A 12,930-nucleotide genomic window follows, 5' to 3' on the forward strand; every position below is an offset into this window, starting at 1 on the left:
CGGCTGCTGTGAAGACAGTCTGGCTCTTCCTCCAAAAGTGAAGCAGAGTTACCACGTGGCCCAGCTGGGTACATCCCCAAAAGACTGAAAACAGGAACCCAGACAAACACTTCTACGTGAGTGCTCCTGGCAACGTTATTCACATGGTTGAAAGGGAGAAACAGCCCCGAAGTCCATCCATGGGGGAAGGGACAAGCAGATGTGGTCCAGCCATAGGACGGAGCATTGCTGAGCCACAAACAGGAATGAAGGACCGCTATGTGCCGCCGTGTGGCTGAGTCTCAAAAACATGACACTGCGTGTAAGAAACCAGGCCCCAAAGGCCACATGTCATAGGATTCCGTTTCTATGAAATACCCAGAATAGGGAGATCCGAGGACGCCACTCACTAGAGTAAATCCCCTCTCGGAGCTTCAGTCTCCTGATGAGGGGGTGGGAAGGGGAAAGGAGGGGCCTCAGCGCCGAGCCTAGTGGGCACCGGACCTGGGGTCCCAGGTTCCACGGGAGGCACGAGGACCCTGCAGGTAGAGCCGGCTCCCTGGGGACCCTGGCTCAGCGGCCAGTCCCTGGAGAAGAGGGGCAAGGGATGCCAGGAATCAGCCTGGGCTCCTTACCCTTAGGATTTCCCAAACTCGGCAGCCCCCCAGCCTGCCCCCCGGGCAGGAAGTGAGGAATCACCTCTGGGCGTAAGAGCAGCGGCAGCCCCAGGGCTGAGGACAGAGGTAGGAAGCAGTGTGGCCAGGCCGACCGGCAACCGAGGCCTCCTTCCCACCAACCTGCCGGCCCAGCAGGACGAGGCCCCCATCCACCTCCCAGGGCAGCAGGGAGACAGACAGACAGACAGAGGAAAGATTAGCCTCCCTGTGCCCTTCGCCCCCACCTCCTTCCTCAAGTTCCTCTCTGAGCGCAGCTCTGAAGGTCTTTGCACCAGAAATAGCAAGGATTTCACTCATGCCCTAAATCTGGGGACAGGGTGTGGGAAAGTCCAGTCGGACAGAAATTGTGAGGAAAACAACCCATATCAAGGAGTTAAATCAAAGCAGAAGAGTTTGCTCTCTCCATGTTTCCACTGTTCTGGAAAGAACAAAATGCATATGCGCGTATAAACTGCAGAATAGAAATGGTTCTATCTCAGTGATTTCACACGTGAGTTAAACGCACAGATATTTGCACTTCAAGCTGAGTGATATAAAGGTGAATGGTAAAATACATGTTAATAAATGAAAATTTTAATTCTCCTTTACTCAGAAGAACTGTAATCAGCTAGTAACTTGTCACTGGGGAATGGACAGCCCGGGGGTCGGAGCTGGGGACTGAGAGCCAGCTGTGCCCAGGGCGAAGCTTCCTGCAGGGCTATGGGGGCCTCTGGGGGTCGGGGCGAGAACAGAGGCAGAACGGAGGGGGCTGCACGTTGGCTGGGACTTGCTCTGCAGGGTCCGTGGACGTGGGCATCAGTGTCAACCAGTCCACACTGTAGGCTTTGTGCATGTTTCGCTCTGAATCAAAATCCGTGCTCACCCAGTTTTTCAGGATTGGTCTGCCTGTGGTATGCCGGGCGGCTGCCGAGTGACAGAGAACAGGGGTTGCTTTCTGGTCAAGACCACAGAGTTCTGGACAAAAGCACAGCCCACTTCTGGAGGTGGATGGAGAAGGGCCTTCCTGGGGAGGGGACTGAGGACCTCAGCCTCACACACAGACATTTGGAGAGGAAGTTCTGGAACACTGGGATGGAGGGACAGACATACATAAACAAACACATGTGCATACACGTGCACACGTAGCTTGCTTTCCTGCTGTTCTGTTTTATGGGCTCTTTTCTCCACCCCAGCGAGGTTGGATCTGGGGGCTTTTGCCCATAGACGGACCTGTGTCTTCATTCCACCGGCAGGAGCTCACAGGGGCCCTGCTATGTGCTGGATGATAACAGACAGGATAATAAATAAATAAATAAGACAGGAGTCCCTGCCTCATGGGATTCATGTCCAGGGGGCATGGAGGAAAACTCAGCACTGTGAAGGGAAGTGGCCAGCGCGCTGAGTGCAGGCGAGGGGCAGCCTCCACCAGGCACATCAGGAAAAGGCCCATGAGCGGCTCCTAAAAGAAGGGCGGGAGTTTCCAAAGGAAGGGCGCTCCAAACAGAGATCGCTGCACGTGCAAAGGCGTGGAGTCAGCTGCCATCCGCCACATTTGGGAGACTTAGATGACTGCGCGTTGCTAAGGCTTAGGTTCGGACTTGAGCTGGAGAGGCCAGGGGTCGGTTCTTCCCAAGCCACAGAGGGACCCTGGCTTCGTGTGGAGGCCATCAGGGTTACATGCAGGAGGAACTTGGTGCCTCCTCTAGTTGTCCCTGAAGACCCCCGGGCTGGCTGGAGCCGGAGTCCTGGCAGGGCTGAGCCCCCTTGTGACCCCAGCCAAGTGGATAAGTGGAAAGGGGTAGAATAAGTCAGGGGTGTCAGATTTCGCAGGAAGGGTTTAGCTAAATTTTCTCATAGCAAAAATGAAATGCAAATATGTGCCGATCCAGATATAAATGAGTGTGGGTTGTTACTGGGTTTGTGAGAAATTCCCTTCGAAATGGTTCCCTGGCCTCAGTGGTGGGCTCCTTCCAGACATAGGTGCATGGATTCATTCACTTCTGCCTCACAATGCACAGACCACCTATGCGGATGTCTGATAAATCAGTGGATGGATGGATGGATGGACGGATGGGTGGATGGGAGAGCGGGTGGGTGGATGGGTGAATGGGTAGATACAAGTGTAGGTGAATGGAAGAGTGGGGGATTATTTTACAAGATTTAAAGATTCTTTTGTTGGAGAGACATGACACAACGGCACTCAGATAGATGAAAGGCAGAACTTTTTGTTAATTACTTCCCCAGAGGAGAGAAGTCTTCCAGGCAGGGCCGCACAGGGGCTGCACCTGGGGACAGAGTAACAGCAAGCAGGTGCTACCGGGAGAGCTTATGTACAGCAAGCAAGATGGGTCAGGCAGCTTTCTCAGGCTCGGGGTGGACTGGCTAATTTGAATCATTTTGTAAGTTCCAGGGTATAGGGGCTGTCCATATTTGTTTGGTACCTGGCCCCCGTGTGATTAGGGCAGGTGCATAGTGGCCCAGAGTGTGAAAGCCCGAGAAGGGAAGTGATGGGAGTGTGAACTTAGCTGTTCAAGAAGAATTGACCAACCGCCAGCCAGGATTTCAAAACTGGGTCAAGATAGCATCCCCCCCCACCCCCACCCCGCAAAAAAACTATATTACAGTGGTGGATGGAGAAGTGTGTAGGTGGACGATGCCTTTGGAGCTCTCTCTGTCAATAGTATTTACAGAAGCATCAGCACTGGATTCAGATCTTTGAAGATTTTTCATCTCGTAGAAGTAGAACCCTAGAATATGGGAGCTGGAAGGGACCTCACAAGGTCTGCCTCTCTCTCTCTCTGATGTCTGAGGGACTCAAGATGCTTTGGATCATAGAAGATCCTTTCAGTAATTTGACGAAGACTATAGATCCTCTATCCTGGAAAAAGCATAGAGCACAGTCCATGTTATAGGGCTGGTGGACACCAGGCAGCCTGTCCACAGAGCACTGCTCCCATCTAGGAAGTCAGAAACCTCAGATCAAGGAGTCCCAGCACCGTAGAACCAGCCACTGTGCAGAGGAGTCACTGAGACACCAGGTCAGGGAAAGGACCACATTCAAGTTTATGCAACCAGTTCACAGGCAAGTCAGGCCTAGATCCCAGGCCTCCCCGTTAACCCTTCTGGGACTCAGTTTCCCCGTATCTCTGACAATGGAGTTGGACTCAGTCGCTGGTTTGAAGACTTGGTTCAGAGAAGTTACAGGGGAAGGGGAGACGGCAGGTGGAGTTGTGACCCTCCCGTTTATTCCCCCAGTCCCACCGGACCCACGTCATCAGCTCTCTTTTGAAGGAAAGGCTTTAAGACTTTTTCCAAAAATGTTCGAAGGCCCCCATACTTCGCAGCTTCTAAGCTTCTGGGAGTGTTAAGTGCTGTGGACTGTCAGTTAGTCTCCAGAGCGAAGCTAAGAAAGCCAACCAGTGTTGAAGTGTGAGGAAACCACAGGCAAACATCCCCAAAGAAATGGCAGAGTCTCAGAGGCACAGATCCGGAAGTGTCACCAGAAAACAGGACAGGGAAAGGTGTTCTATCTCTGAAGACGTTTCCGAGTTTCTGCTGCCATCATCCCTTTGGAAGTATACATGGCATAAAAAAAATCAGAACTCCCCTGCCTCCCTGGCCACCCTTGTTTCTACCTTCTGCGTAAATGCGCACTGTTTTACACCTGAACTCGGACACAAAACAACCACACAGGGAAAAGAAATAATGATAAGCAATACATGTGCTATTAGACAAATGGATTCACTTGTGGAGTGTGTCAGCTACCTACCTCAATACCAGAAAGAAGAAAACTAGTATTTTAAGGGTCACCTGCTATGCATCCAATATTCACACCAAATTTTCATTTAGTTGAGAAAAGGGATGGGAAAGTGATTAAGAACAGAGTTTGGAGCCAGACTGCCTGGGTTCCTGGGAGGATTAGCTGAGTTAATGCATTTACGGGCTTTAAAAAAGCGCCTGCCACAGTAAAAGTTATATACACGTCAGGACTGTTGCTAATCCTCACCACTCCCCTCTCTGAGATTTTTCACCGTCAGCTACATTTCAGAGTTCAGAGATGTTAAGTCACCTGCCCGAGGTTTTTTGCCAGGAAAGCGGCAGCACGGAGACTGAAATCCAGGCTGACTTGGAGCCCAGAACGCGTTTGCCAATCCGAGCCTCTAAAGGGCAGGCTGTCTACACAAGAGAACATTCCATGGACTAACCTGGAAATCATCCATGCGGCTGGCCCAGCCCCCCAGGCACAGAGGGCAGCAGGAGCCCTGGGCAGATGCAGTTACCCTCTGTAGGGGGGATCTGTAGGTCTGGGATCTGGAAGCTGCAGCCAGCCTGGCTGGGGCCGGCGCTGGGCAGGAGCCGGAGCTCTGGTCTAGGCTGGAGGTGGAGGGAGGAAGTGCCCAGCATGGTGATGACATCACAGCCCAGCCCTTGAAAGATGATCTGTTCCCACTGCCACTCCAGCTCAGCTCCGGAGGCTCCTCGGAGGACTGGGGCCCTCGGGCAGCCCCGCTGGACCAGGGAGCTACGAAGTGCCCGCGTTTGTGCTCCGGACAAGGTGGGTGCCGGGCAGGGGCTGGTCCAGCCGCCTCACCTTCTCGGGGAAGGACAGGCAGACCGAACACAGAGGGAGGGCGGGCAGATGGGTGACATGGGGGCTGATTCCCAGGCTGGGTGAGAAGTTTTCCTCAGGTCCTAGGGAGTTTGGGAAAGTTCCCTTCCTTCCCTACAGGTAACAAGAAGGACTCCCAGCAAGAGAAATGTTCTTGTTTGTTCTAGGTTTGTCTTCTCCCTGAATGGAGGAGACAGACAGGCAGGTGTGTATTTATGTGAGTCATTTAGTGACCTGACTTTTGGGTGGATTCCTGCACTAAAGCAGAGAGGGTGGTAAAGCAGGGAAGGTGTGGGGTTTAGACTCAAGAATCTGGCTTTTCACTCACAGCCCTACCGCTCATTGGCCCTATGTGACCCTGGACAAGTTACTTAACCTCTCTGAGCCTCAGTTTCTCATCTGCAAAGTACCCTGCTCGCCTGCTCCCCGGGGCGGCTGGAGTTAATCAGACCACAGACGGAAGGGGGTTTGTAAAGGACGGCTGATGATGTGCGTTGGGGCGGTGGTGGTGATAACTCAGCTTCGCATCCCTCTTGTCTGGTCCTGGCTGTCCAGGATGGAGGGATAAAACAGTTTGTTTGTTCAGAGCGTGGGCTTTGCATCTAGTCCTGGGTTGGCACCAAGCTCTGCTCTCATCCCCTGGGTAATGTTTTTGAGTCCGTTTTTTTTCCCAGTTTCCTGAGCCAGAAAGCTGACCTGGCAGGATGGGGGGCAAAGACAGAAATGGGCTGATGAAGTGAAGTGTCGCATGTGCAGTAGGTGCTCAATAAATCGTAGCGGTTATCAGAGCTGCCGAGGGCAGGTAGTTTCCCCAGGCTGCGCCGGGGTGGGGGGTGGGAGTTGCTCTCCCAGGCAGGTGAGAATGTGCCTCCTTGAGTCAGGCTGCCTGGGGCTCCCACCAGTCCACAGGAAGTGGGAGCTCTGGCCCAGTAGTGGGCCATGGGGGCCCCAGGGCCAAGCCGCCTCTTATTCCTTCTCTCAGTGGGTGGCTGGGGGCAGGGTGAGTGACCCCACAGGACACTGTCCACCCTCCTTATCTGGAGGAAAACTGTTCTGTGTACTTCTGGGCCCTGGCAGCAGTCGGGGTGAAGGGGACATTCCACAACAGGAGCCCCACAAACTTGAAGGAGGAGTTCAGTGTTTTTCTCCCGTTCGGGACAGGAGTTAAGCCGGGGGTGGGGACGAGCCAGGAGAAGGGGATTTGGAGAACACTGCAGATGCAGGCTCGCACACTGGCCCCGTAGCCAGGAACCCAGGGTCTCATCCCAGCTCTGCCGGGAACTCACAGAACCCCTGCAGTCATGCGCTCCGAGGCCATCACAGAACACATGAGGAAACTGAGTCTCCGAGCCAGGACGTAACTGAACAAAGCCCTCTGCTCAGGGTCCGGGAAAGGCCTTGACCTGTTTGGGACTCAGGTCTGTCACTTATAGGAAGGTTCCGATGATTGACGAATGGTGAGACTAAAGACATGGGATTAGACCGAACTGGAGACACGCTGGCCAACGGCACCAAGCAGGGGAAAGAGCCGTGCCACGTGGTCTCTGCTAACACAGTGACCGTGCCTGGATAAAAAGTTCAGAGGGGATCCGAGGGTAACATTAATGGCTGCCTTTCTGACCTGTGCAGCCTTGGGGTCAGAGAGGGCACTGGAGATTGCCCTGCAGACCCACCAGGGGATTCTGGTTTTCAAAATCAAAGTAGGGATCATGTCTGTCCATTCACAGCTGGCTCGCCTGCACTGAGAACCGTGCCTACCATGAAGTGGGCACAGGTCAGTATTTGCTGAATGACTGAATGGTAGATGGGTGGGTGGATGGCTGGATGGGTAGATGGATGGATGGATAGCTGGATGGATGGATGGATGGATGGATGGATGGATGGATGGATGGATGAATAAATGAATACTGGTCACTTGGCAGGCACTAAAAGCACACAGAGCATGTTACTAAGTGAAAGAAGCCAATCTGAAAAGGCTACGTACTGTAGGATTCCTATTATATGACATTCTGGGAAAGGCAGAACTATGGAGACAGTGAAAAACATCAGTGGTTGCCAAAGTTGGGGGGAGGGGGGAATGAACACACAGAGCACAGAAGATTTTTAGGGCAGTGAAACTACTCTGCATGAAGCTGTAATGGCGGATACATGTCATTATACATTTGTCCAAACCCATAGAATGTACAACATCAAGAGTGAACCCTAACGTAAACCATGGACTTTGGCGATATGATATGTCAGTGTAGGTTCATTGATTGTAAGAACACAGCACTCTGGTGCAGGATGTTGATACGTGGGGAAGATTGTGCACAGGTGGGGTAGGAGGCATATGGGAACTCTCTGTACTTTCTGCACAATTTTTCTGTGAACCTGAAACTGCTTTAAAAATACAGTCTAATTTTTTTTTAAAGCACACAGTGCAGGACTGTGTGTTGAGGATTCAGAAGGCACTTAGGGAATCCCAGAGCCATGAATCAGATGATCAGAACTTCCTAAGACTCGATACTAAGACTGAGTACGTCACTTCCAACACCCACCCGGCCCAGGAATCCCCTGACTTCTTTGTGCACATGCTTCCAGGAACGGGGAGGTCACTATTGTACAAGGCAGCCTGCTCCATCTCGAGAGGGTTGTACTGTTAAAAAGTCCTTCCTTAGGGCTTCCCTGGTGGCACAGTGGTTGAGAGTCCGCCTGCCGATGCAGGGGACACGGGTTCGTGCCCCGGTCTGGGAAGATCCCACAGGCTGCGGAGCAGCTGGGCCCGTGAGCCATGGCCGCTGAGCCTGTGCGTCCGGAGCCTGTGCTCCGCAACGGGAGAGGTCACAGCAGTGAGAGGCCCACGTACCGCAAAAAAAAAAAAAAAAGTCCTTCCTTAGACTGAAGCTAAATCCCTCTCCCACTGAGCATTGGGCCACTTTCTATCTCTTGGAGTGGGACTGTATAATTCTCATCCCATGGGTCCTGCCTGAGCAAAACTTCCACAGCTCTTCAATCAAAATATACTTTCCAGAACAAACCCAAGAAGTAAAGTATTCCTTTGACTCTGGAATCTGCAGGGTTCTACAGGTTAGAAAAATGTGAACCCCCTCCAAAAAAAAATCATCGCAGCACAGAGCAGGGTGGAACAATTTGAAGGCTCTGCATTCAAATTCCGACTGTCTACTGATGGAGAGGCTCCTGAGCCTCAGTTTTCTCATCTGTACGATGGGGGTAGTCATTCCTATTTCTGAGGAGCATGGAGAGGTTTATCTCGGATGGTGCTAGGGCAGTGCAAACAGGGCCAGGCTTACTGCAGGTGCCCACTTAGCAGGCGGACGGCAGCAAGGACCTGGGACTACCAGAGGTGTTGTCTGCCCTGCAGTGGGGTCACTACAGCTTGGGGGTTCCCAGGGTGCCCCCGCATGCCCGCACTCATATTCCTAGGCAGCACACCTGTGGGTGGCAACAGCTGGAGCCCTGTAACTTTTCCCACTTCAGGTTTCCAGCCCACACGCCCCAGCGCCTCTAGGCCCCTCTGATTTCTCTGGCCAGTGGAGCTCTGGGAAGGCGGGCGCAGAGAACTGGCTTCCAGACCCCGATCCAAACTCGCTAGCTGGCTGAGCCTGCTCAGCGAGGTCGCTTTGCTTCTCTGAACCTCACGAAATCAGCAGCGCCTGTGCCAGACACCTCGTGGGGTGTCGGTAAACTGTAGAGTGCCAGGCACTTGGGCAAGCCCAGCGCTTCTGTGGCTGTTACTGTGCTGATGTGTACCTGTGACATCGTGTTCCCTCTTCTTTCTTTTGGGTCCCCAAGTGACCATATTCCAAGGGGGTGTGGCCTGACCGGGAAGACCAACCATGGACACACACTGCCTTTGCAAATGACTTTCTCGGGGGAGCAAATTTGAAAGGAACTCAGGCCCTGTCCCTGCCCTAGACCCCAAAGCCACCATCCCCAGATGCCTCCTCTTAATCTCCATGGCCGAAATTCAGGGCCCCCAAACCCTGGTACCCAGGGCTGTATCACCACCCCCTCCCGCGTCATTTCAGGAACCGACAGACACACTCTCCCTGAGAGCTCGGGGTCTCAGACAGCTCCCAGCCTAGCTCCCCTGCAGGTGGATTTGGGCCTCAGGAAGCACCAAGCTGTGTCCTGCCTCTCCCACCCAAACGAAATCCCCTCCAGGGAAAAGACTGAACCCAACCCAGCGTGCGGCACCTACTGTGAATACCTACACAGCAGGGGTGACACCCCGACGGCAGTAGGGAGGCCCTCTGGTCCTTCCAGAGCCTCTGAGATTGCGCCTTCCAGCCAAATGGGAAAGTAATCCCATCAAATAATGCAAGAAAAGGAAAGACAAGTTATAGGGAAAATTAGCTGATCAGTTACACCAGTTCAATTCTAAACTATGGCTGACAGATTGGTTGTATTGTGATTGTGAAGCTTCGTAACTGCTTAGGCAGGATACTTAAGATAGACATAAAAATGAGGAAATAATCTGGAACAAAAAGTTCTTATTATTTCAGCTAAATCTGCAAAGTAAGAAGAGAAAAAGAAGGGAGGAGGAAAAGTGTGCTAAAGATTTTTTTTAATTGAAGTATAGTTGATGTACACTAAAGATTTTATCTTAGCTGGAAGAACAGTTATTTTTCTATTCCTGATGCTAATAATGGATACAAACTTTAATATGTTTGTTAAAATTTTAAAAATAACCACTAGAAGAATTGAAGAGTATATATATATATATATAAAATTATACTATGTTATATTTGTAACATAATTATTATAAATTATGATAAATTAGCTTATATTGTATTCAACAAAGGAAATACATTCTAAGGAATATTTATAGAAATTGATTATGTTCTAGGCCCTAAAGAAAACCTTAATATAGTCCCAGATATAAAACTCTTACTGGCTGCATTACTTGACCATACTGTAGAAATTAATATGAAATATAGAAACTAAACATCACAGATCACTTGTAAATTTTAGGAAATGCTCTTCCTCAGAACTCTCCCATCAGAGATCATCAAAACTGAAATTACAGATATCTGAGACAAGATCAGTTACAAGAACACTGTTAATCAAATTTATGGGATACAGACAAAGCCATACTCATAGTTGAACTCATGTTAATAATAATAATTATGATGATGATGATTGTATTATTGTTTATAGAGATTGCAAGTAAATGAATAAAATGTTCAGTTCAAGAAGCTGGATGGACAAAAAAAGTAGAAGAAAGAACAAAAGAAAGAAAGAAAAAGAAGTAGAAGAAAGAATAATGATGACAAAACAAAATGATTAATTAGAAAGGAAACAAACGTTAATATCAGTATTCCATCTAAGGAAAAACCAAAGGCTGGCTCTTTGAAAATAGGGAAGGGGGAGGAAATATTAGGAAGTGATCTGTGCCATGCGGAGAATTAGGATAAGTTGCTGAGACAGGAAGTGATAAGCAGTCACTTTGCGGTCAAGAGTGGCCTGCAGCACAGTTGGGGCCCAGCATCCCAGCCTTTCCAGGCTGTGGGAAGGACAATCTGCCTGGTTGGGGGTCTCTGTTGGCCCCATGAAGGCCTTCTTTCCATACTGGCCTCCTGTTCCCTGGGAGGGTCCCATGTCCCTGAAGGTAGGAGAGCAGAGCTCAAAGCCCTGCCCCCCGCTGGGCCTGGGATCCCATCATCTCTGCTTGAACCTTTTATACCTAAGTCTCAGTCAGAGCCCACGAACCAACAGGCTCACAGATGTGCTAAGTATTTAGCCACCAACATTTCTTAAAAGAGGCAATAGTTTTAAAATGGGATATTTCACATAAAAATTCAGCTTCCCAGCTTCTCTAGGAATGCAGACGGCTCTGGCAAGGCTGAAAATTAATGCCCCACCTGGCCACACACAGCTCTTTAGATCAGACCTTGGCCGTCGGAGTGCCCACCCCTCCCCCAGCATCAGCATCTTCTCTCACCTCCAGCACCCCACTTTAATGGGCCCCTGTGGGCATTCGAATTTGAGGCCCTGCTTGACATGTTGAGAGGTGCAGACTGGTGAAGGCCACTGAGGCAGAGCTGAGCTGGTTACGACTGGGAGAAAGAACTTTCCAAGCAGATTTACAAGGGCAGCCTCTCCCCCAAACAGACCCACGTAAGGGAGGGCAAAGACAGCCCCTCCCCACGCCAGCCTCTGAGGGCTGAGCTCTAAAATGGGCCTGCGATGGTGCCGCAGAGTGCCTTAGACATGGAGCATTTCCCAGGCCTAAAGCAGGAACACCCAGCCGTGGAGTTGAGACCTTATTGGAGGGCTTGACTCTTCCAAACAGAGAGGGGAAAAAGCTGGTGTGAAACTGAGGAAAATCTGAACTACCCAGGATCCTAAGCACACGATGCTCTCCAATGCCTCTGAGCCTTTGTTCATGCTGTTCCCGTGCCTCTGATGCTTTTCCACACCTTCCTCAAGCTTCTTCTCCTACTCAGCCTTTGAGATGAAGGGGTCCCTCCTTCCAGGAAGCCTTCTACACCCCTTCCCAGAAGCTAGGTCCCTCCTTGGTGCCCTGCAACTGCCTTTGGCCCCTCAGGGACAGCACTAGCCATGCTGTGTTGGCATCATCTGTGTGTTTGCCTCTCCTGCAACCTGTGAGCCCCCTCAAAGGCCAGGGCCTCCTGCAGCCTGTGAGCCCTCTCAAAGGCCAGGGCCTCATCTTACTCTTCTGTCCGTCCCCAGCCTGGTCCCCAGGGGACCTGCAGCGCCCTCCTGGCCGTTAGGGCCTGTACCCTGGTAGGCTCAGCAGGCCTCCTGGGAGGTCGGACTCTGCAGCCATCAGACGCCAGGGCCGGTGAGCAATGGCATTCCCTGAGTGTGGCCTCTGGCCTGGAGGGAGCAGGGATTCCGAGGAGGTCTCTGTGTCACTGCAGACTAACAGTCGGGTGGCAGGTTTCCAGGCTTCCTTTCCATGGGTCTTGCCACGCCCCCATGTCCTAAAGGCTCTGGGGCACAGGAGAGGCTTCTGAGCCCACCAGCTCTGAGCCCGGGTGCCTTGCCCAAGGGAATGGGCTCCAACCCCAGGGGGTCCCATGGCAGGGACCATGGTAGGTCTGGTAGGCCTGCACCACTCTGCAAAGTCCCTTCTCCTGGACCCTGAGTGCCAACTTCCCCGAAGGTGGCCTCCAGCCAGTTCCAGTCCCTGGGCAGAGGCCGTGGTGGAGGACACCGGCCTCGTTGTCCAACAGCCCAGTATTCTGATCGAGGCTTGGCCAACGGCTTGCTGAGTAACACAGGGCAGGTCGCCGACCGGCCTGAGCCCCTCCCTTCCCACCTGCATCAGGGAATCAAGACCACCGTGCACAGCCTTTGCGCAGCCGACACGGCAAGACTGTGTGTGAAAGTGGCCACGCCGCGCAGGGCCCGCTCATTCCCTCCTCTCTGAACCACTCGGGAGAGACTCTCTGGGCTCCCAGCTCGGAGGCTTCTGCCCATGAGGAGTGCGGAGCCTGTGGGAGAGACAGGCGAGGGCCTGGGAGACTCGGACTCAGCACCCTGCTCCTGTGACCCCAGGGGCCAGCCCAGAGGACCCGGGACATTCACGCCCTCTGCTTGTCCTGGGCCTCCTGAATCCAGAGCCAGATGGCAGGATCTCCACCTTCCCCTTCCTGGGCCTCTGCGTGCCAGCCTGCCACGCACGCTCACATGTCACACACACACACACACACACCC

The 12,930-nt window shown here is 52.2% G+C and overlaps 1 protein-coding gene across 2 annotated transcripts in view; it reads left to right on the forward strand.

The window, feature by feature from the left end:
• Positions 1-4,293: 4,293 nt before the first annotated feature.
• The window catches only part of BDKRB2 (bradykinin receptor B2), a 30,758-nt gene continuing 22,121 nt past the window's right edge, over positions 4,294-12,930 (forward strand). The window contains exon 1 of one of the 2 annotated variants that reach the window (XM_027120482.1): positions 4,294-5,190. The gene's annotated coding sequence lies outside the window, so the exon portion shown is untranslated. The remainder of the gene's footprint in view (positions 5,191-12,930) is intronic. The other variant, XM_027120481.1, reaches the window with a different exon arrangement.

This window comes from Aethalodelphis obliquidens, unplaced genomic scaffold (assembly GCF_003676395.1).
Source record: "Aethalodelphis obliquidens isolate GAN/ISIS:26980383/991018 unplaced genomic scaffold, ASM367639v1 scaffold21, whole genome shotgun sequence".
Taxonomy (NCBI): Eukaryota; Metazoa; Chordata; class Mammalia; order Artiodactyla; family Delphinidae; genus Aethalodelphis; species Aethalodelphis obliquidens.